A 26,520-nucleotide genomic window follows, 5' to 3' on the forward strand; every position below is an offset into this window, starting at 1 on the left:
TTTCCGATGAAGAGCTCCGCTCAAAACGTTAAACCCTCCTTCCCTTCTTTCCTGAGCATCAAATAATACTTTAATTGTTCCACGTCCTCACGTTGCTGTGTTTTTTTCTGGTGTTTTCTTGTTTGGATTAACTTTATGTATATATATATATGTATGTATATATATATTATATATATATATATATATATATATATATATATATATATAGGTATTTCGCTTTTGGATTTGGTTTGCAAGATTCTTCATGTGAGTTCGTTGAAAAGGTTGCAAGATGCAATGAAAATTTTAGAAAAATAAAAAGAAATAAGTGGAAATTTTATCAGTTAGTGTGTTAAATTATAAGACACTAAAAGAGAATGACTCTCCCCAGAAACAACAGTACATAATATATATATATATATATATTATATATATATATATATATATTGGTCACCCCAAGGCTATAGTAGAAGACACTTGCCCAAGATGCTACGCATTGGGACTGAACCACGAACCATGTGGCTGGGAAGCAAGCTACTTACAACACAGTCACTCCTGCACCTACATATACATATGTATGTATGTATGTATGTATGGATGGATGGATGGATGGATGGATGGATTGATGGATGGATATATTAACTACATAACACTGTAGTAAATGTTTAATTCCAAATTGTAGATGAATGATAATTTTACAGACTAATTTATCTGTACTAGTTGACATCGTATTCCTAAAGTTATTCTAAGAGCACTATAGAAATTTGAGAAAGGGATAGCAAGAAAAAAAGTAACTTATACAAAAATCTCTCAGATTCTTCTTCTTCTTCTTCTTCTTCTTCTTCTTCTTATTATTATTATTATTATTAATCATTATTATTATTATTATTATTATTATTATTATTATTTTTATCATCATCATCATCATCATCATCATCATCATCATCAATGTTGTTATTATCCTTATTTATTTATCTATTCATTCATTTATTTATTTATCTTTTTGGTAAAAACTGTTTTAAGTGCCTTATTCAAATGCAACATATCTGGGATGGTGCTTTCCTTTTTGTTGCATATGTATTTTGTACTTTTTTATGTTTTTATTAACATAATAGATACATGCATGTGAATAGTTGAATCACATCTTATTCATGCATGGCTACCCTATTCTCCCACTAACTCAATCACATATGTGTGTGTGTGTGTGTATTATGTATATGTACAGCCTTGGCCAAATGTATTAGGCCACCCCAATGTTTTGGGGCTCTGCTATCTCAATGTTAATGAAACTCGTGCACATGGTAGATTATGGTATATTTCTCAATATACATTAGTTTTAATATCTGGCTGACCCTCCTTTAGCATCAGTTACCGCTTTTATGTGGTTAGGCATTGAATCAACTAGTTTCTTGCAGGTGCCAGGTGCAATTTTACTCCATTCTTCTCTTAACGTTTGGTACAAATATTCTTTTCTTTCAATTCTTGAGTTCCTGATAGCTTCACCAAGAGTTCCCCATTTGTGTTTGATTGGATCTAGATCGAGACTTTGAGTGGGACAGTCCATGGGAACAATAGCCTGTGTCTCAAACCATTGATGAGTATTCTTTAGCAATTGATGGCTCTAAAATATCTGATAACATAGAAGTATAGGTAGCTGAGTTTATCCTTCCTTGACATAAAAACATTTCCCCAGGTCCTGTGGCAGACATTCAGTCCCACCCCATATTAGAACCACTCCCATGTTTTATGGTTGGTACCAGACATTCAACCTTAAATGCTTCCATAAGTCTGCGACACATGAAAGTTGCACCACATGTACAAAAAACCTGACTAAAAACATGAAAAATATTAGCTTTATGTTGGATACATTTTTTTAATATATTTTGGGCAAAAAACAACAAACCAGTTACATTAAGTTTATATGTTGATTGAATACATGTACTATCTTACCTCATAGTTACTTTCATCAGACCATATGACTTTTGACCATTGCTCACTGGTCCAATTTGAGTGATCTTGGCCCACAGAAGACGTTTTTCCATATTTGCTTCAGAAACCCATGGCTTCTTGCTGGCTTTACAGACTTTCTGACTGTACTCTACAAGCCTTCTTCAAACAGTTCTGGTTGATATTTGTGAAGTACTTGCCTTGTTGAAGTCTGCACAGAGCTCTGACGATGTTTCATTAACATTGGGACAACAGAACTCCAAAACATTGAGGTGGCCTAATACTTTTGGCCAAGGCTGTATATATTATATATAATATATGTATAAAGATATACATCCTACACGTTTATAAATTTACATTTATAAATTTACATATATATATATACATATATATATATATATATATATATATATATATATATATATATATATATAATATATATATATATTATATATTATATATATATATATATACATATATATATATATTATGTATGCATGTATGTATGTATAATATATATATATATATTATATATATATATATAATATATATATATATATACATGTATATATACATGTATATATATATATGTATATATATATATATAATATATATATATACATACATACAGATACATATGTATATATATGTGTGTGTGTATATATATATGTGTGTGTGTGTGTGTATATATATATGTATATGTATATATATATATATACATGTATATATATTTATATACATGTATATATATATATATATATATATATATATATATATATATATATATATATATATATATATATATATATATATATATATTATATATATACATTTTTTCAAGCTGTATAAACTCTGCCAAAACTGACAGTGAAGCCTGGTATAGTCTTCTGGCTAGTCAGCTCCTGGCAAACCTTCCAACCCATGTGGATATGGAAAATGGACATTAGATGATGATGATGATGATGATGTTATATATTCTTTCTTTCCTTCATTCTTTTACTTGTTTCAGTCACTTGACTGTAGCCATGCTGGAGCACCGCCTTTAGTCGTACAAATTGATCCTAAGGCTCATTCTTTGTAAGCCCAGTACTTATTCTGTCAGTCTCTTTTGCCAAACTGCTAAGTGATGGCAACATAAACACACTAACATAAGTTGTCAAAGCGATGGTGGGGGGGGGGACAAACACAGACACACACACAAACATATAAATACATATATATTGTATAGAGGGCATTATTACACATAAATGCCTCACACTAAGAGGGACATAAGTCATTACTACCAAAATTTCACTAATCGTACCTAATGCAGTTTTCAAAGCAAGACATTTAAAAAATGAATTTAGTTCTATATCACCTGTGATTTCACACTTAACGCATCAAATACGTCTATGATCATCAGTAGAACTGATTCTGAACACATCATAAATAAACGATCAATATACCTGGCGAAGTCGAACAGACATCTGCTCTCTCCGGCGAAGCACATGGAAATGTTTATAAATCATATATTCAGTAAATGGCGGGCTTTCTCGAACTGCATGTCGGGTAGGAAAAGTTTTTCTTCGGAATAAATTTAACAATTAAGGATAACTTCTTAATAAGGAATCTTAACAAGAAATTATCAGGTAGTTAGCGTGAAAAACCTCGTAAGAGAAAAAAATTCGAAAATAATTTTTTTCCTTTGAAAATATTAATTTATATTGTATAGAGGGCATTATTACACATAAATGCCTCACACTAAGAGGGACATAAGTCATTACTACACAATACATATACATATATATATATATATATATATATATATATATATATATATATATATATATATATATAAGATGGGCTTCTTTCAGTTTTTGTCCACCTAATCCACTCACAAGGCTTTGGTCGGCCCAAGGCTATAGCAGTAGATACTTGCCCAAGGTGCCACACAGTGGGACTGAACTGAGAACCATGTGGTTGGGAAACAAGCTACTTACCACAAAGCCACTCCTGTGCCTATATATAAAATCATTCAACATATGGTAACATGGAAAACAGGTGTTACATGATGATGATGATGATGATGATGATGACGACGATGATGATATATGTATATGTATATATAGATATATCTATATATATCTCATGCAACTATTGCAACATAACTTAGTTTATTGCAACATAGAATAATAATGGCAATAATACAGCTTTCAGACTCATATAAATGGCAATGATATAGCTTTCAGTGTCTTAGTCAGCTGTATGATTATTGTTGTGGCCTTGAAAATGAAGATCCACAATCCATGTCACTTGGTAGCTATTGTCCATTCAGAGGGGCCAAGGAGTTCCAATCTGACTACTTCTGTCTATTCAGTTTATCTAACTTGTCATAAAAATTATGAGAAAGTAGAGATAACTTATCATCATCAGCAGCAGCATCATTTAATGGGTTGGATGATTTGACCAGGGCTGGTTAGCTGAGGGGCTGCACCAGACTCTCGTCTGATTTGGCATGGGTTCTATGGTTGGGTGTCCTTCCTAACGCAAACCAGAATGAGAGTGCAATGGGTGCTTTTATGTGCCACCAGCACAGGTGCCAGTTACACGACACCTGTGTTTGTCATGACTACAATTTCACTTGGCTTGATGGGTCTTCTACTCAAGCACAGCATATCACCAAAGGTCTTGGTCATTTGCCATTGTTTCAATAAGGCCCAATGCTTAAAAGGTCTTTTTACATGCTACCGGTGTGGGAGATTATTATGCGAACCTGACATCAGCCACGTTGCTTCCATAAGGCCCAATTGTTATGAGAAATAATGATACTATCTTGTAAGTGATTCTTTAGTCATGGTGTGTAGTCAGTGAGTGACCATCCCCTTTTTTTATATTAGAAGCTACCTTTTTTTGAATTAGAAGCTACCTTTCTGCATCAGAATCTCCTTCCTGTTTTTAAGATCATATGAGATTTGATGAATGACTAACTGTTATTTTTAACACTATGTGATCAGAACAGTAGGCGTGAGAAGATCCTTGCCCTTAGGCAGGGCCTCTTCAAGGGAAGGGTTTGGCAGGCATGTAGGTTTGGTACCTGGAGAGGCTAAAGAGCCTTGATGACTGTTTGCTACACCAATCCCTAAAATCATTGACAAATCTCACAATTTTTTGAATTCTGAAATACCATTCCCTTCCAGGGTCCATAATACAGTATTGTGTTACTTTGATAAATTTCTTTAGGAGGACCTACATTTGGGTGAAATTTTTCCCACGTGTAAATTTGAAATTACTTAAATTCTCAAAAAACTTAAATAAGTTGGCATCTGATGATGATGATGATAATGAGGGCAAAGACGACGTCAACAACAATGGCAGGGATGATGATGATGATGATGATGGAGTGGAGACTAGTGTTTGTGAAGAAGAAAGAGAAAAAGAAGAAGAAGGGGGAGGAGGAGAAGGAGGAGGAGAAGAAGAAGTAGAAGAAGAAGAAGAAGAAGAAGAAGAAGAAGAAGAAGAAGAAATCCTACCCCCTACTCCAATATTAAAACTGTTTCCCTCCCCTCTTGTAGGGCTCAGCCATTAACATGATTGGATACTGTCTTGTTAGCTGGTAGTTGTGAGTTCAAGCAAGCCCATTCAGAAACTACACCACTAGTCACAGGTCTTTTCTGGGTAAAATTTTCAAGAGGTAAATTCTGACAAATGGCCAACCACTAGTTTCCTTATCAAATGCCATCTAAACACACACACACACAGAAAATAAAATTCCATGGTGATGATTCTAAGAGTTCACCTAGTAAATGAGCTAAGTATTCAAATACAATTTTAGGGGAAGAGGTTTAGTCAAATATATCAACCCCAGTATCTGACTGGTATTTTATCTTATTGATGCCTAGAAAGGCAAAGTTGACTGTGATAGAATTTGAACATCATAAGTCTAACTGACCAGTGTTGACCTGGGGTTAAGCAACAACAACTCTAGACTATTAAGAGATAATATCTAAGTATTCTGTAGGACGGGCATCTTTCAGTTTTGGTCCACCAAATCCACTCACAAGGCTTTGGTTGGCCCAAGGTTATAGCAGAAGATACTTGCCCAAGGTGCCACGCAGTGAGACTGAACCGAGAACCATGTGATTGGGAAACAAGCTACTTACCATGAAGCCACTCCTGTGCCTATATATAAAATCATTTAACCTACGGTAACATAGAAAACAGGTTTTACATGATGATGATGATGATGATGACGACGATGATGATATATGTATATGTATATATAGATATATCTATATATATCTCATGCAACTATTGCAACATAACTTAGTTTATTGCAACATAGAATAATAATGGCAATAATACAGCTTTCAGACTCATATAAATGGCAATGATATAGCTTTCAGTGTCTTAGTCAGCTGTATGATTATTGTTGTGGCCTTGAAAATGAAGATCCACTATCCATGTCACTTGGTAGCTATTGTCCATTCAGAGGGGCCAAGGAGTTCCAATCTGACTACTTCTGTCTAATCAGTTTATCTAGCTTGTCATAAAAATTATGAGAAAGTAGAGATAACTTATCATCATCAGCAGCATCATCATTTAATGGGTTGGATGATTTGACCAGGGCTGGTTAGCTGAGGGTCTGGTCCAGACTCTCGTCTGATTTGGCATGGTTTCTATGGTTGGGTGTCCTTCCGAACGCGAACCAGAATGAGAGCGTAATGGGTGCTTTTATGTGCCACCAGCACAGGTGCCAGTTACACGATACCTATGTTTGTCATGACTACAATTTCACTTGGCTTGATGGGTCTTCTACTCAAGCACAGCATATTGCCAAAGGTCTTGGTCATTTGTCATTGTTTCAATAAGGCCCAATGCTTAAAAGGTCTTTTTACATGCTACCGGTATGGATGCTAATTATGCGAACCTGACATCAGCCGGATTGCTTCCTTGAGGCCCACTTGTTATGAGAAATAATGATACTGTCTTGTGAGTGGTTCCCAAAATGGGCAGGTGTGTAGTCAGTGAGTGACAATCCTCTTTTTTATATTAGAATGTACCTTTTTTTGTATCAGAATCTCCTTCCTGTTTTTAAGATCATATGTGATTTGATGAATGACTAACTGTTATTTTTAACACTACGTGATTAGAACAGTAAGCGTGAGAAGATCCTTGCCCATAGGCAGGGCCTCTTCAAAAGAAGGGTTTGGCAGGCATGTAGGTTTGGTGCCTGGAGAGGCTAAAGAGCATTGATGACTGTTTGCTACACCAATCCCTAAAATCATAGACAAATCTCACAATTTTTTGAATTCTGAAATACCATTCCCTTCCAGGGCCCACCTTACAGTTTTGTGTTACTTTGATAAATTTCTTTAGGAGGACCTACATTTGGGTGAAACTTTTCCCACATGTAAATTTGAAATTACTTAAATTCTCAAAAAACTTAAATAAGTTGGCATCTGATGATGATGATGATGGTAGTGATGATGGAGTGGAGACTAGTGTATGTGAAGAAGAAAAAGAAAAAAGAAGGAGGAGGAGGTGGAGGAGGAGGAGGAGGAGAAGAAGAAGAAGAAGAAGAAGAAGAAGAAGAAGAAATCCTACCCCCTACTCCTATATTAGAACTGTTTCCCTCTCCTCTTGTAGGGCTCAGCCACTAACATGAGTAGACACTGTCTTGCTAGCTGGTAGTTGTGAGTTCAAGCCCATTCAGAAACTACACCACTAGTCACAGGTCTTTTCCTGGGTAAAATTTTCAAGAGGTAAATTCTGACAAATGGACAACCACTAGTTTCCTTATCAAATGCCATCTAAACACACACACAAAATAAAATTCCATGGTGATGATTCTAAGAGTTCACCTAGTATCTTCATTTCATAGTTAATGAGCTAAGTATTTAAATACAATTTTAGGGGAAGAAGTTTAGTCAATTATATCAACCCCAGTATCTGACTGGTATTTTATCTTATTGATGCCTAGAAAGGCAAAGTTGACTGTGATAGAATTTGAACATCATAAGTCTAACTGACCAGTGTTGACCTGGGGTTAAGCAACAACAACTCTAGACTATTAAGAGATAATATCTAAGTATTCTGTAGGACGAGCATCTTTCAGTTTTGGTCCACCAAATCCACTCACAAGGCTTTGGTTGGCCCTAGGTTATAGCAGAAGATACTTGTCCAAGGTGCCACACAGTGGGACTGAACCGAGAACCATGTCGTTGGGAAACAAGCTACTTACCATGAAGCCACTCCTGTGCCTATATATAAAATCATTTAACCTACGGTAACATGGAAAACAGGTTTTACATGATGATGACAACGATGATGATATATGTATATGCATATATAGATATATCTATATATATCTCATGCAACTATTGCAACATAGAATAATAATGGCAATAATACAGCTTTCAGACTCATATAAATGGTAATGATATAGCTTTCAGTGTCTGAGTCAGCTGTATCATTATTGTTGTAGCCTTGAAAATGAAGATCCACCATCCATGTCACTTGGTAGCTATTGTCCATTCAGAGCAGCCAAGAAGTTCCAATCTGACTACTTCTGTCTAATCAGTTTATCTAACTTGTCATAAAAACTATGAGAAAGTAGAGATAACTTATCATCATCAGCAGCAGTATCATTTAATGTGTTGGATAGTTTGACCAGGGCTGGTAAGCTGAGGGGCTGCACCAGACTCTCGTCTGATTTGGCATGGTTTCTATGGCTGGATGTCCCTCCTAATGCGAACCAGCCTGAGTGCAATGGGTGCTTTTATGTGCCACCAGCACAGGTGCCAGTTACACAACACCTGTGTTTGTCACGATGACAATTTCACTTGGCTTGATGAGTCTTCTACTCAAGCACAGCATATTGCCAAAGGTCTTGGTCATTTGCCATTGTTTCAATAAGGCCCGATGCTTAAAAGGTGTTTTTACATGCTGCCGGTATGGATGCTAATTATGTGAACCTGACATCAGCCGCATTACTTCCATGAGGCCCAGTTGTTATGAGAAATAATAATACTGTCTTGTTAGTGGTTCTTTATTCTTGGTGGAACCCAAAATGGGCAGATGTGTAGTCTGTGAGTGACAATCCCCTTTTTTATATTAGAAGCTACCTTTCTGTATCAGAATCTCCTTCCTGTTTTTAAGATCATATGCGATTTGATGAATGACTAACTGATATTTTTAACACTATGTGATCAGAACAGTAGGCGTGAGAAGATCCTTGCCCATAGGCAGGGCCTCTCCAAGAGTAGGGTTTGGCAGGCATGTAGGTTTGGTGCCTGGAGAGGCTAAAGAGCATTGATGACTATTTGCCTCACCAATCCCTAAAATCATGGAAAAATCTCACAATATTTTGAATTCTAAAATACTATTCCCTTCCAGGGCCCACCATACAGTTTTGTGTTACTTTGATAAATTTCTTTAGGAGGCCCTACGTTTGGGTGAAATTTTTCCCTCATTTAAATTTGAAATTACTTAAATTCTCAAAAAACTTATATAAGTTGGCATCTGATGATGATGATGGCAAAGATGACGGCAACGACAATGCAGGGAAGATGATGATGATGATGGTGGTGGAGTGGAGACTAGAGTTTGTGAAGAAGAAGAAGAAGAAGAAGAAGTCCTACCCCCTACTCCAATATTAAAACTGTTTCCCTCCCATCTTGTAGGGCTCAGCCATTAACATGATTGGATACTGTCTTGTTAGCTGGTAGTTGTGAGTTCAAGCCCATTCAGAAACTACACCACTAGTCACAGGCTTTTCCTGGGTAAGATTTTCAAGAAGTAAATTCTGACAAATGGACAACCACTAGTTTCTTTATCTAATGCCATTTGAACACACACACACACACACACACACACACACACACAAAATAAAATTCCATGTTGATGATTCTAAGAGTTCACCTAGTACCTTCATCTCATAGTTAATGAGCTAAGTATTTCAAAATTTTAGCACAAAGCCAGCAATTTTAAGGGAAGAGGTTTAGTCAATTATATCAACCCCAGTATCTGACTGGTATTTTATCTTATTGATGCCTGGAAAGGCAAAGTTGACCATAATAGGATTTGAACTCAGAATGTAAATAAATGTGAGGAAATACCTCAATAGAGTTTATCCGCAGCACTAATGGTTCTGCCAGCTTGTAATAATGATGATCGTGGTGTAATAATGATGATGAACATGATGAATATGATGATGATGATAATGATAAAAGAAAAGACTTTTTTTTGTTTACTTCTGGTTTATTCTGCAACATGGTATCTTTAAGCAGAAATAGCAGCCTCTCAAATATCACCCTGCCATTGTACAAAACAATAGATTGTTCAATGGCTTGGATACATATCATCATAAGTCTACTTGACCAGTGTTGACCTGGGGCTAAGCAACAACAACTGTAGACTATTAAGAGATAATATCTAAGTATTTTGTAGAAAATCAATAGAATAGTATCTAGTTATGATTTTATTTTTTATTACATATGTGAAGTACTTGTAAATATACTTAAAGCCAAATTAGATAACTGTTTTCATCCCAAGAATATTACAGGTATTTCATAAAGAACAGTCAATAGTAAAAGTAGTAAGTGGCAAGTAAAGTCAGATTGTCTAAAGTGTGATTTGAAATCTGAAAAGAACAAAAACAAAAACAAAAAAAAGATAAGGGAGGTTGTACATGGTCTCTTGACTTACTAGAAATAGCAATCAAATCTCAATCATGTTACACCTTACAGTTTTAAAAACCATAAGGAGACATTTGATAATGTAATTTCTAGACAGGTCATACTAGGCTGAAGGAAAGAAAGAGCAAAAAATGGGATAGTCACAACTTCAATGCATTTTGATAATAGATCTGATTGATTTGGATAGACCTGAGGCTAAATGATCTGAAAAACTAAATTTAGTCTAGCCACTCTCCCATATTACAACCCCTGTTCCCACCACCACCACCACCACCTACTTCATCAAATTCTTATTGCTTTCTTTCTTTTTCTTCCTGTATCATATACCACTGGAACAATAACCCATTCCATCTACCACTCCTAGAAAAGAAAAGAAAAGAAAAAAACATCACATGCACATGCACACACACATATACAAATTAATAATAATGATAATGATGATAATAATGATAATGATGATAATAATAATAATGATGATAATAATGATAATGATGATGATGATAATAATAATAATAATAATGATGATGATGATGATGATAATAATAATATAATAATAATAATGTACAGCAAAAAGATAAAAAATAAAATAAATTACAATAAAATAAAATGAAATAAAATAATATAAAATAAATTCAACAATTTTTATTTTAAAAACAAAAACAAAAAAGGTAAGAAAAGAGCAAAGTTGATGGGAATCAGCTATTAATCTGGGTAATTTGTTAAAAGCTCAAGTTTGATTCATCCTCTGCCATTTACCAACATTGATTACTGTAATTAGGAAATCTATGACAGAACTCAATTTGACTTTCTTTATCAGTCATCATCACCCCACCACTACCATCAACACCACTTTCACTACCACCACCACCACCACCAAAACCACGACTACCATTACCACCACCTTATATTTGCCACTACCACTACCACTACCACCTACACCACAGCCTTTTCTCTTCTATAAGATTTAAGGTTAAGAAGAAAGTCATTTGATTTAAGGATGGGTAGTGAATGTTTTTGTTGGAGAATTCTATTTTTATGCAGTTCCATGTGTTTAATTGATTACACAAACACAAACACACAATGAACAGTAATATCAGACACATATACCCAAACCATATACATATATGTATCTTATCATTATCACATATATGTAAATGTATATTCTTAGAAACATTTATTCTCTCACACTCACATACATATACACACATGCAATCACTTAAAAATATTAACACTCACACACACGCATATCCACGTTTATAGTTATATAAATAAGGGTTCATGGCTTGTTACTCTCAAAAAGAAACTAGATTTCTCTCGGAGATAATCTAAAAGACAAGCTGAAAACGACAGATTGTGAAAAGATACTGAAGACAAATTTCGAAGAAATACTATAGACAAGCTTTGATGAAACATTGAACACAGGTTTCGAAGAGTGGCAGAAGCCAAACAGAAGATAGACTGAAGAAAAGTTCAAGATAGATTGAAGTGAGATTAAGAAACTTGATAGAAATCAGATTCAAAAATACGACAAGAAAGAAATCAAAAATAGATTAAAAAAAAAAAAAAAGGAAGCATAAAAAAAAACAGAGATTCGAGGATTCACTGAAGCTAGACAAAACAAATACTGGCATTAAATAGAAAGGAAACTGAAGAATCTGTGCAGTCTGTAATTTTCAGTTGAAGACAAATTGAATCGAGAAATTGAGAAGAATCTGAAGAAAGACAGAAAGCTGACCACAGACATACAGACCAAAGTAGAAGAGTTATAAAAAGTAAGAAAGAGAGGAGACTAGAAAGAGACCAGTATTGTTAAGGTATGTGTTATAGAAATTATATTGTGTATTGAAACAATTGAAACATCATGGGGCAAGATAATTTATGTAAATATAGAGATGTCACTCGGAAACAGGTGAGGGCTGGCATCAGGAAGGGCATCCAACCATAGAAAACCTGCCAAACAAACAGTGCTGCATACACACACACACACATATATATATAGCATTTATACATACATACACACACACACATATACATACACACACATTGTTACATTTTGGGATGGTCATTTTATTATTTTACCAAATAAAATCATGCACTATATATTTGTTCTTCACTCCAGCTTTATTATTATTCTTATTCTAGTGTCCTTTGTCAGAAATCTTTTGTCACACATCCCATCCCGTGACCTCATCAGCAACTCTCCATCTCATGTGACTAAATGGACAGGAGGAGACATGTGGGATGGAGAGTCGATGAAGAGGTCACAGGATGTATGACAAAAGACACTAAAATCAGAAGAATAGTCAGGCTGTATTGAAGAACAAGTATGTAGTGTGTGTGTGTGTGTGTGTGGTTAATTGGCAAAAAGAAAAAAATATGTCCATCCCAAAATATAACAATATCTGTTTCAACACATGATTTCACATCAGGAAACTTGCAAACATAAATGTATGTATATATATATATATAATGATTTATACACATATACATACATATATCTTAATAATTATGATGAACACTCTTCTTTACTATTTCTTCTCTGTCTATCTCTCCCTCCCTTTGTTTTTCATCCTTTCTGGTTTTCTCTCTCATCCCTCCCTATTCTTCTCCTCTCTCCTTCAAAGTTCCATCTCTCTTACTCTTCCTTCTTGACTCTCTCGTCTCTGACACGTGATCAGAGGGAAGCCATCTTTCCGACTGCTTTCTTCACCAAGACCAGGCCAGCTTATCCTGTCTCTTTCATAAGCTGTCTCCTTAAGCCTTCAGAATAATTTTTCCATCATCTTGGTTTACAGCCCTCATCGTTTGTTTTACTGTTTTGTTCTCATTGTTCTGTCTTTTACTGTTTTTACATTTTTATTGTTAGGAAGGGCATCCAGCTGTAGGAACATATATATACATATACATACATATATATATATATATATCTTTTTTACTCTTTTACTTGTTTCAGTCATTTGACTGCAGCCATGCTGGAGCACCACCTTTAATCCAGCAACTCGACCCCAGGACTTATTCTTTTGTAAGCCCAGTACTTATTCTATCGGTCTCTTTTTGCCGAACCGCTAAGTTACGGGGACGTAAACACACCAGCATTGGTCGGCTCGAGGCTATAGCAGAAGACACTTGCCCAAGATGCCACACAGTGGGACTGAACCCAGAACCATATGGTTGGTAAGCAAGCTGCTTACCACACAACCACTCCTATGTATATATATAGGTAGGGTCAGGAGTGGCTGTGTGGTAAGTAGCTTGCTTACCAACTACATGGTTCTGGGTTTAGTCCCATTGCATGGCACTTTGGGCAAGAGTTTTCTACTATAGCCTTGGGCCGACCAAAGCCTTGTGAGTGGATTTGATAGATGAAAACTGACAGAAGCTCGTCGTATATATATGTATATGTTTGTGTGTCCGCGTTTGTCCCCCCCCCCCCCCGCAACAGCGCTTGACAACCGATGCTGGTGTGTTTACGTCCCCGTCACTTAGTGGTTCGACAAGAGAGACCGATAGAATAAGTATAAGGCTTACAAAGAATAAGTCCTATATATATATATATGTATATATATATATATATAGATAGATAGATAGATAGATAGAGAGAGAGAGAGAGAGAGAGAGAGAGAGAGAGAGAGAGAGAGAGAGAGAGAGAGAGAGAGAAAGAGAGAGAGATTTACACACACACACACGCACATTTTTAGGCAACACTCAGATAAGGGGCTGAAATTCAAGGTAACATACCGGCAGTAAAATGAATTTTAGTAATACTTCTGTAGCAGATGGCATTCCACGAATTCGAACCTGGGATGTTTAAGTTCAAAAGCCAAAATCGCTGTCTAATAATAGCAGTATATTTAGTAATATACATAAATATCACTGGTGAACAGTCGTTCTATATTTGCTGGTATCCAGCCAATTATTTGCAATGTCAGTTGGTGACAGGCGGTGATAGTAAAAAGAAAGGAAAGTTTAATTTTCGTTAACAATAGGGTCTATAGATCATTCTAGAACATCTTGTCGAGCTTATAAAAACCATAGAGTTCAACTAACCTTCTTGGAGAATATGTTCATATTGCAGCTGTAGGCCGTGTGTCTCTCGAAACTCAACTTTCTAAGAGATTACATCTGTTGTAACAGTCAACTATTATAGCCACAAGGCCTATAATAATCTTTCTATTGTAGACACAAGGCCTGATTTTTAGGGGAAATGGTAGGTCGATTACATCGACCCCAGTGTGAAACTGGTACTTATTTCATCGACCCCGAAAGAGATGGAAGGCAAAGTCGACTTCGGCGAAATTCGAATCTGAATGTAAAGACGGATGAAATGCTAAGCATTTTGTCCGTTGTGTTAACGATTCAGCCAGCTCGCTGCCTTAACTGTAATCAAGAAATTATTTTTTGATTCCTTACTTCATGATTCACACACGACATACATATAACAAGTTGTACCTTATGTACATTGGAAATGTTTAGTATTAATAAACATTATTAGATAATTCTTTCTCGTTAATTATTCATCATATTAACATAACGTAACCACACATTTCTAATAATTATCCAGTATAAACATCAAAACACCGCATCTTCCCAAGTAAATATGGCCATGGATAAATTCATGAATATTTATACTTGCTGTCATACTTGATCGGCTACGTTCATTGCCGTCATGCTCATCACAGCACTGTAACTCACTACTGAATATATATTTCTAATTGGGTAATTCAATGTAGTTTAAAGTTATAAATATTAAAATGAATATGATAAATACGGTGTATGAAAATGAACTCGTAAGCTTTATTTATGCATTGGAAATTGAAGGAGAAACATAATATGGTTCTAAATTACAGTTATGTGGTAAATCTTAAACGTTTAAAACACAAACGTTCATTAAAATTCTATAGACTTGCACTGTTCAGCGTCTTCACTAGTGAATAAATCTTCATAATTATCATATGGATCTCGTTCATCATTGATGTCCATAATTATAAGGTCGGTTGTACATCATCTACAACTCTCGCATCATCATCATCATCATCTCACAGGTATTTATCTTCTGTATCATTCAATGCATTCAAAATTCTTCATATCTTGAATGAGTAGATAATAATGTCATTTATTTCCTTCCGTGAATTAACGATCCATTCACAAACCAGAGGCAGCGATGGAGCTCGCATACTGCCTTCCTTCCGTTATAATTTTTTTCCATCACACATCCAATTATTCTTTTTCACCCTCATCATGTTCTTAACTGGTTTATTGATACTAACATCTAATGATTGCTAAAGACTTGTAGTCTATTATGATGAAACATTATCAACAACATTTCTCACTAACTGTATCTTTTACTGATCTCAAACGAATTAACTCTTCATTTTCTTGTTCGTCAAGTTATAAATTCTACTTATACTATTATTCCTTTCGGAAATTCCTCCTTTGGTACAAGTTTTCTCTTAAAAACATACTTCAGTTTTATTATTATTATTGAGTGAGAGAGCAGTGCATGCCATCAAAATGACACTAGGGTACAAATATACGAAGCCCAGTATACCCATCATGACTACCTGTCTGATAAGGGTACACCAGGCACATGCATCACAACCTTATGTGCGCGACTTGGTGATCTCATATCAAGATAACCAGCGCATAACCTTGCAGGTGGGACCCAGTTAGAATTTTCTTCTGGTCAAGTAGCCCATCCCGCTCAAAAGGTCCCTGAATAAGGATTGTTTAAGGATGTTGAACGAACCACCCATGTTTCCAGAGGTGAATTATCCAAACCTCCAAGAATTCCTTTCGACACACGGCTATGATGCTCCCCCACTACTTCTGCTCGTGATCAGAGATGCACATATCGTCAGCCACTAAGGGACATGCTCAACTGGTTAAGGTCAAACAACTGACAAGCAAATCTGTGTTACTGAGCAGAGTATTTGCTGTAGCCCATCTTTTACACCAAGACAAAACAATGTACATGATAACACTTCCAATCAGTTAAGATCAGCAGCCATGAGAGCCACTGTCTGGTACTGCATCGGGGCATTATTATTATTATTATTATTATTATTATTATTATTATTATCATTATCATTATCATTATTATTATTATTATTATTTTGTACTGTCTTCGTTCTCTGCTCAAGTATTAAATCATATCGTCTCATGCATAATTTGGCATTTTCTTTAAAATCAAAATTCCACCATTATTTGCTTAATATCTTTTGCATGTGGATTTGGGCGGCTCTAGAGTTAACCTTTTCCATTTTAATTTCCCAAAACTCACTCGGAAACTTCCTGTTATGGTATCTTGCAAGGCCATTGTGTGAAGTTTGTTCGATATCTTTCTCCGCGCTCTCCCAGTTTTCTTGGACACACACACACACACACACACACACACACACACACTCACACATACACACACACACACACACACATACACACACAGCTTCAGATTATTTGACTTCTCAGTAATTTCAATTACTTTCAATTTCAATGTTGTTGAAAACTTGTTTTTTCTTTTTCTGAGATGACTATACTCATAAAATGACGATGAATTCTAAAGCCAAAATCACATCTTGAATTGGTAGCATTCTTTCTGATCGCACCATCGCACAATGTATAAGATGGAGCTATTTCTCAATCAAATTTTGTTGTTCACCGGATTTCGGTTTTATCCCTCGCTCTCCTCTACTAGCCGCCTCAGCCAACAACCACCACTCTCATGATCCGATCACCCTTTTTTTTCTGTAGATATGTAGCGGATGGGTGTTGTTTATAGTGGACTGAGTTGAGCTGACAGAATGTAACATGAGATTGATTTGAAGGAGGATATATGTTTTATCTACAAACCGAAATTTGTTTATATACTTTAAATTGGTAACGAGATGTATTTATATACGTTAAAACATCATTGCAGGATTTTTTTCTTATTTAGTTTGGAGCTTGGGTATCTTGATTTTCATAATTTGTTTTTTACTTGCTGTTGGTTGCTCACTATATCTTTCTTGTTGTTTATTGTTATTTGAAAGTCGATAGGTATTTTTGCCACAAACTTCTGCAACAGTGTAAGGACCTGTGCGGCGTTCCGTAAAATGTCTTTCCTTTCTGTCCTCTCGAATTAGGTTTTTGAGCAGAACTTTATTTCCAATACTGAACTGCTGTTGCTCGTGTATTCTATCGTATTGTTCTTTTTGAACGGACTGAGCTATTCTAATATCGGAAGCAAATCGAGAAATCAAACTGTCCCGAATAGCTGTCATAACATAAATTTTTCTGGATATAGATTGATCATTTCCAAAACTGTCCTGGTCTTTGACAGTTGAGTTGTGCTGTAGTTCAACTGGAAGCAGCACAGGATTAACCATTAAGCAAAATAAGCACGTACTTAGAGCATCAAGGGAAGGAGGGGGCACCACAGAAATGGTAAATGATTTACGGCACAAAAGAAATAATTTTAAACTTGCTAAAATAATATTCGGGATTCCTTTATCTCTACTAAGTATAGATGAAGATGTGTTACATCAGATTAATTTTCAGGAGCTGATCGAAGACTTCGCAATTCAAAGAAGTAGGAGGAAACTTTTCAAATATAAATAACTTTATTTTCCCTCTTACTGTTTTGTTTCGTTTTGAAAAATAAGAAATTATTTTATGGTTTGTTGTTATTTATATTTTGAATTACATAATATTTTAAGGGGGCACCAAAATCTTTCAACTGCTTAGGGCCTCGATGGGTTTTAATCCGGCCCTGACTGGAAGTGTAGCTTGCCTATTGTATAAAATTTGAATCGCGGTATAATGTGTTAAAGAATGTTTGGGTGTTCGATACGCAAACAGAACTACTGGTAAGCATTCAACCCGGTCGCCACGGTCCTCAAGGGATTTGATAAAAGCATCTTTTATGGTGCGATTCTGTCGCTCCACGAGGCCATTTGCTTGAGGGTGATAAGCACTCAACAAATGTGCTGCTGTTCCTGACAGTTTATGTAGTTCTGCAGACACTCTAAGAATTCTCTTCCTTGGTCATTTATCTGAATTTTTATACAGCAATGTCGACAAATAACATCCTCAAAGAGAAACTTTCGCATACTTTCCGCTGTGTGAACTTTCAAAGGTCGAGCTTCAGGTCATTTGGAAAAGTAATCCATTGCAAAAACAATGCAACAATAACCATCATCTGTTTTCGGTAAATTGGTGATATTTGGGCCATCACTTCATTTGGCACAGGAACAGGATGAAGCTCTCAAACATTAATTTTGCGAACAGGGTTCACTTTTTGACACCGATCGCAAGACAAAACGAACTCTTTCGTGTCTTTCCCCACATTTTCCCAATAAAACCTCTCCAAAATTTTAGCCCTTGTTCTGTCGACACCAAGATGACTTCCCAAGCAAGGGACTGTATCACTATCTCCACAGTCCATGTGAATACATGAAATAATACTCTTCTATTCATCCGGATTGCGAATGACCAAGACTTTTCGATATTCATTTTCAGAATTTGTTGCTCTCTCTCTGCTCTGTGACGATAGTAGAGTTGACCACTCCGTGCAACATAATGCTTAGAGAGTCTACGTAGGTTTGCCTTTTCGTTTTTGGACATATGGGGTCCATATTTGTTGTCAACAACATAATCAAATATCGAATTAATGATATCAGCTTTGTCCTGTGTAGCCATTCTGGATATGCATCTTTCAAATTTCTTCAGCTTTAAGTGACTAAGTGAAAACTCCATCTAAATGAAAGCCCTGACTTTCTCTCTGATTTACATTACTTTCTCTTTAATTTACAAATGTACGTTACGCATACACGCACACATAATAAATGTCAACACATACATTTAATGGGTTCACCCATTATCTCTCTATTTGCTATCACGGTGACGAACATTTAGGGAAGGATTTTAAGTGGAGGTAATCTGAAATCGTAAGAAGTAACATGAAATCGATTTCAAACTACCCTCGGTGGGGGGGGGGGTAATCTGAAATCGCTATACCGGGGCTGGTTTTGAGTAACATAAAGCTTTCCTTTCATAATTCCCAAGTTACTCTGAAAGGTGGGGAAAAAAAAGGAATATGTATCATATATAATGCATGGATACTATGGAAATACGTCCCGTGTATCACGTGTGATACACACGACAGGTAAGGGTTCAAACGAATCATTAATAGCATGAAGCTCATCGGTATTGGAAACCCTGCAAAGGTCATGAGCATTTCCTTCCTGCCTGCCCTTTATCCAAACTCAGCAACAGAAATAAAGATTTTTAAAAAATGACAAAAGAAAAAAAATCACAAGTGCTGTTACAGCTGTTCTACAAAGTGAGATTGTGACCGACAATGACTTGACTTTTCTCATAGTATTTTCGACCGTTATAGCTGATAGAAACAGTCAACAGTAACACTAGTAACTGTGACGTCATTGTATTGAGCGGTATTGCCTTCCGTCGCTTATTCAACAACAACACTGGTTTACTATAATTATCCATCAACGAACTGTAAGATGATGAAGCATTGTGCACTGGTAAATACTATCCATTCAGAGATATGGTAAATAGTGTGAGTTGTACTGGTTAACCTTTGTAAAAAACGATGTCGTGATATCTTTTGTATCACGTTAATTATACTTCAGTAATAGTAACGATGCTTCGATAATGAACTTGAAATATACGTAGCATAATGTTTGTATGAATTGTACATCCAGACGTAGAAAATGAAAAAGAAACGTTATTTTCTTACTGTAACATTTTATGCAAAACTAGCAGTATCGCCCGGCGTTGCTCGGATTTGTAAGGGAAATAACTATATAAGCATTTTTAGAGATGTAAAGTATAATAGCCATCTCAATATGGCTAACCACAAAGGGGGGGGGGTGTTACTGTAGCTTTTTACGTTCTGAGATTTAATAATAAATTTTTAGAGAGTTACTTCCCTTATATATGCCAAAAATGCATTAAAAATGTAAAAAATTGATGGTAATTTTTTTTTTAATCGTAGACTCATCGTAGACGCGCGCTAATACCCAGAAGGGCTCGATATGAATCACGACTATAAGATACCCGGTTTTGGTTAAACTGCACCGCAAAATGTGGGAGTAGTTAGGAATCTAAATCGTAGGAGACAGGCAGCACACAACCTCTCTTTTATATATAAAGATTAATTCCTCTTCCAGCAAATGTTAAATTGCTGGTGATAAACTACGGTCGACTTTTAAACGAGATATACATTCATTCGAGTATATGCATCTATGCATGTATGTGTTCACACACACACACATTCGAGGGGATGGTGAAAAGTTTCTGACTTTGAGTAAAAGAAAATACAGGAGGATCAGTTGATTATGATTTTATCCAATATATTCCCCTCTCTGATTCACACACTTATTGCAGCGGTCCTTCAGTGTTTCTAAGCCCTGTAAAAGATCTCGGAAGGTTGGGTCTCCAACCAGGCCTTTGGCGACACCCTTAAAGCCAGGAACTTTTCAGCCCTCTCGTGTATCACATTCACAAATATTTTAAATACCTGTGTATATATATCAATGCAAAACTAATATTTTTAGTTTTCACTGAACACTGGTATAAACCAGAGAACTTAGGATGCTAGCAACCCTTTAAAGGATTACAGGTCCTTGACACAAATTATACATACATACATACATACACACACACATATATATGTAATAGCAGAGATACCCGGCGTTGCTCGTGTTACATGCATTTTGAAGGATTAGACTTTTCTGTTATATTTCTCAAATGAACTGGAATACCTATGATTCGAATTTCATCAAAATTGCAGATGATGGATCTTTCCCTCTTTACACACCCTAAAAAATTCTAATCATGACATATGTATCCCATACTTTGATCTTTATGCGCAGATTCCAAAATTCCAGTCTTATGGAACATGTTAAAAGGATTTTGCTCCTGAAAAATGGAGGTCATGGAGCTCTAAAATGGGGAGTTAAGGCCCCTATTGGGGGTGGGTGTCATAATGTCAACCAGAGAAGTTGAATTGTTGAGAATCTTTTTAACTTGGGTCTTATATGTATTGTTCGAATTTCTTTGAAATAGGAAATATATGTATGTTCACTGGGTTTGTAAAAGAGAGCAAACCTACAGGAAACCAAAAGACGAATGATCACAATAAGCAGTCGGCTACCCTATCCTAGTCGTTACTACTCCCCAGTGAAGGATTCCTCACCATACAGGTGACAGACACAGCTGTATGATGCATTACGGATCTATAGCAATTGGAAGGGCGTGACCCAACTCAAACATTAACAACTGTATGACGTGAGGGCTAATGGGAAATGAAAGTGTCACCTCTGGAGTTTGCAAATGACCACTATACCGATAGGTAACTGGGCAGAATAAATTTGCAATCTATAAATGTCTTTCAATAACCAGTCACTAATCTGGGAAGGCCTTGAAATCAATGTTACCATCGGGGGATTATATATATATATATATATATATATATAATATATATATATACACATATGCATGTATATATATGTGTATATATATATGCTACAAAGAATAAATCGTGGGGTCGATTTCTTCGATTAAAGGTGGTGCTCCAGCATGGCCGCAGTCACATGACCGAAACAAGGAAAACAATAAAAAAAAACTATACCATTTTAATCTCGAGTTGTTACTCTGTTGGGATAAATTGCTCTACCGTGTGGTAAACATTCTGGATCTCTACTGCCCGTTCTGAGTTCAAATCGCGCTGGGGTCAACTATCTTTGTCATTCTACCAGTGTTCAATAGATAGCATAGCAGGTACTATACTTCTCGATACTTCACTTTCTCTCTCTTCTTATTTCTTCTGGAAGAGATCACTTGTGGCCATACCGGAAGAGGACGAACTCCTCCAGATATACGAAATGCCCCAGACTGGCCGTATATCACAACAGTATTTGTATGACTTCATCGATGCATACATTGGCTCTGCTTTGCTTTGGTTCTTTAACCCCTGATCGAATCGCAGAGATGCTGTCGTGATATATATGGCGTGTCATGGATATTTTTAGACCTGGCATAGCATATACCATCCCGTTTATGACCCCCCGCTGATGTACCAAAAGCAAAGCTGACCTCATAGAAATACAAACTAAAATGTGTGTTACAGTTCTATATTTAAGAGATGAGGAATTATGTATATTATTTACATTATTTACATTTGACGGATATTTGTCCTCATCTTGTTTCGGCTGATATACCCTCCAGCCTTCGTCAGGTGTCTTGGGGGAAATTTCGAACCTGGGTTCTCATTCCTAAGGTATTTTTCGATGTTATTATTATTATTATTATTATTATTATTATTGTAACCTGAATAATAATAATAATAATAATAATAATAATAATAATAATAATAATAAATAACATCGAAAAATACCTTAGGTATGAGAACCCAAGTTCGAAATTTCCCTAAGACACTTGATGGAGGGTATATTGGCCGAAACGTTGTGTTAACAACAAACAAGATGAGGACAAATATCCGTCAAATGTAAATAATGTAAAATGTGTGTGTGTGTGTGTTAAAACAATTTTACTCAGCTGCTCATGACTTGAAGTTGCGTGGTCGGACCCATTGAATACTAGATGAGTGATACCTGATAAAATGGACGCCTCTTACGCGCCCACGAAACCTCAAGTCATGTGTATCTGAGTCAAACTGCTATTAAAGTTGTATAGACACATATATGTAACTCCCACCATATTGTATTGTATCTTTTCGTTCTCTTACTCACCCGTGTGAGAGTTTGTGTGTGTGTACATATCTTTTATCTTTTACTTGCTTCAGTCATTAGATTGCAGCCATGCTGGGGCACCGCCACGAACAATTATTTTTCGCTGAACGAATTGACCCCAGTACTCATTGTTCGGTACGGAACTAATTCTATCGATATCTTTTGCTAAACGGCTAAGCTACGGGGAGGTAAACACATCAACACCAGTTGTCAAACGATGGTGGGGGACAAATTGGTTTCTGATTTTCTTTTAGCAAATAAATAATATTCGCTAGGTGAAATCTTCGTCAACAGGTACACCTTAGATTAAATATATAAAACACGAGGCAATAAACTATGTGCCTATTGTTTATACATCCTAATTTTTTCAAAATCTACTGCGCTGACACAGCCCCTCGTCGGCAATAAAAAAAAGTGCCAACTTTTAGAATCCGAAAATTATCCAAAAACTTACAATACTTAATCATATCGAACGGAAAAGGAAATTAATAGAAATTTTCGCTTCCAGTGGTCTATCGTGTAAAAATATATATGATATACCTGTATATATATAATAAATATATGATAAACATATATGTGTAAATGTGTGTGTGTGTATGTATGTATGTAAATCATATATATGTATATCATATATATATGTATATCATATTTATATGTATATCATATATATATGTATATCATATATATATATTTATATCATATACGTATATGTATGTCATATATATATATATATATATAATATATATATATATAATATATATATGTAAATCATATATATAGTTTGAAATCCGTACGTTATCGTTCTGCAGAACACGCGCACTAAAGAATAGCCTCATTAATAGTACGTGTTCATTATAAAAAATATGGAAGCAGACGTCAATAAAATGGGATTGTTAACTTATAAAAATAATATCTACTTATTTCTAGTAATTGATATTATTAGAGTGAGAGGAAGCATTCAGTCATATACAAATATTTAGCGGGAAAGTAATCATAGTCTGACTGGTTAAGACGGGGAGATGGAAACGTGTTGTTAAAAAGAGGAAAACAATATTGATACAGATATGAACGCATGACATGTGGACAGTTAAAGTTTTCATGATGCGCGTGTTACGAGAATTTTGACGTTTCGAGCCATGTTTTTCCAGAGATAAAGTGGGGCTGCGAAATAAAAAGACACGCAAACAATAGGCTGGAACAAACTCAATTTTTGGGAATTGGTTACTTTTATGTTTTTCTTCTTCCCTCACACACTTTATGTAAGGCACAGGCGTGGCTGTGTTTTAAGAAGTTTACTTCCCACCTATATAGTTCCGGGTTTAGTCCCACAGTGCGGCACCCTGAACAAGTGTCTTTAAGTGTAGCCTCGGGCGGCCAACGACTTCTGAGTGAATTTGGAAGACGGAAACTGAAAGAAGCCCGCCATATCTATCTATCTATCTATCTATCTATTTATCCATTTTAGATAAACAAACTTAGAAGTGTCGAGTAGGTTGGATCCTGGTATTTTACCAAAAATAAAGTAAGTTTCGTTTGCAGGATTCTTTATGTTGAAATAAATTTTGCTATGTCTAAAGACTCTCCCTAGATATAACAAAGTAAATTTCGAACGCGGGATAGTTGTGGAAACAGCCTAAAAACTGGGTAAGTATCCATAGAAGACAGGAAATGGTTGCAAAGTGTCACTGAAGCACTCACCTAGGAGTTACTGCATCCTAAAGTAGAAACAGCCGTAGGCTAATAATGTTCATATGATGTTCGTGTATTCCTTTATCCTCTCATTTTCTCATTACCGCTCTATACTCGACTAACGTTTTGTTCAGAAACATTCGTATATTGAATTCTACACCAGGTAATTTGTATCGTGATGCCTAAGCAAAATATTAAAACACATTATGTGTGTCTGTGTGTGTGTATGTACTCCTCATCACCGCTTGACAACTGATGTTAGTGTCTTTACATCCCTGTAACTTAGCAGTTCAGTAAAAGAAACCGATAGAATAAGTACCAGGCTTAAAATAAAAATGTGCTGGGGTTGATTCATCTGACTAAAATTCAAGGCGGTGCCCCGGCATAGCCGCAGTTTAATGACTGAAACAAGTAAAACCCCCCCACACATTAATATATAGACATACGCACTATATGCGTATACATATCTGTACATTTATGTAGAACTTATATTTCTCGAGAAGAAGGCAATAAATATCAGGATTTAAAGTTTCCAAAAATCATCTGATTCTTCTTCTGGAAAGAAATGCCGCTGGAGATATGAAATTAAGGCCCACATTCGTGATTCAATCTGAAAATTCAAAGGCTTTCAAGGATTACGCTAAGTTTAATTTACATCTGATTTGGTATTCAAATAAAACGTTGATGATTAAAAGCCTTTTCAAAGAGAGATTTACAAATATCTTTTGTCCTCCTGTAGAAAGGTACAGTAACAGACATAATGCTGATTTCAAATTTCGGCACAAAGCCAGCAATTTCGGGAGAGGGGTTAAATCGATAACATCGACTCCAATGATCGACTGGTACACATTTTAACGACCCTGAACGGATGAAAAGCAAAGTCAACCACGGCGGAATTCAGAACGTAAAGACGAACAAAATGCCGCTAAGCATTTTGCCTGGCGTGCTAACGAGTCTGCTTATTAACCACTTTGTACTAGACATATTTCCAACAAAGCATTGCTCTATATCAGGGATTCCCAACCATTTTTTTAAATCTATGGACCGCTTTGATTGCTATTTTATTCTGGGGGACGCCCATAGCCATTTGATGTTTAAAAACTAGTTGTATAGAAAGTTCTTTCAAAATTCCTATTTTGCTTTTCACACATTAACTTGTGTAGGTGAACTATGTAAAATGTTAAAGAAAGAAACCTAGTTTTTACTTGCAATACATACCGTTATAATGCAAAATTATTTCAGAGCCCTTAAAATACTATTGTGGATCTCCAGTTTACCATTTTGTTGCGTGGATCCCGTAAAATCTTATATGGACCCTCAGGAACTCATATGGATCTCAATCTCCCGGTTGAGATCCAATGCTTTATATAGATGATGCATCAGTCACCCAATTTAACTTAAATGAGCTTTGCAATGTGATAGTGATACATACGCTCAAGAATACAACTTCTTGCTCCGGCCAATGGATCAATGTGTGATAG

At 35.8% G+C, this 26,520-nt stretch overlaps 1 protein-coding gene across 1 annotated transcript in view; it reads left to right on the top strand.

Moving 5' to 3' along the window:
• Positions 1 to 11,915: 11,915 nt before the first annotated feature.
• Positions 11,916 to 26,520, top strand: part of LOC115214842 — a 206,426-nt gene continuing 191,821 nt past the window's right edge. The window contains exon 1 of the mRNA XM_036505572.1: positions 11,916 to 12,415. The gene's annotated coding sequence lies outside the window, so the exon portion shown is untranslated. The remainder of the gene's footprint in view (positions 12,416 to 26,520) is intronic.

The sequence above is a fragment of the Octopus sinensis genome, linkage group LG1 (assembly GCF_006345805.1).
Source record: "Octopus sinensis linkage group LG1, ASM634580v1, whole genome shotgun sequence".
Lineage (NCBI taxonomy): Eukaryota > Metazoa > Mollusca > Cephalopoda > Octopoda > Octopodidae > Octopus > Octopus sinensis.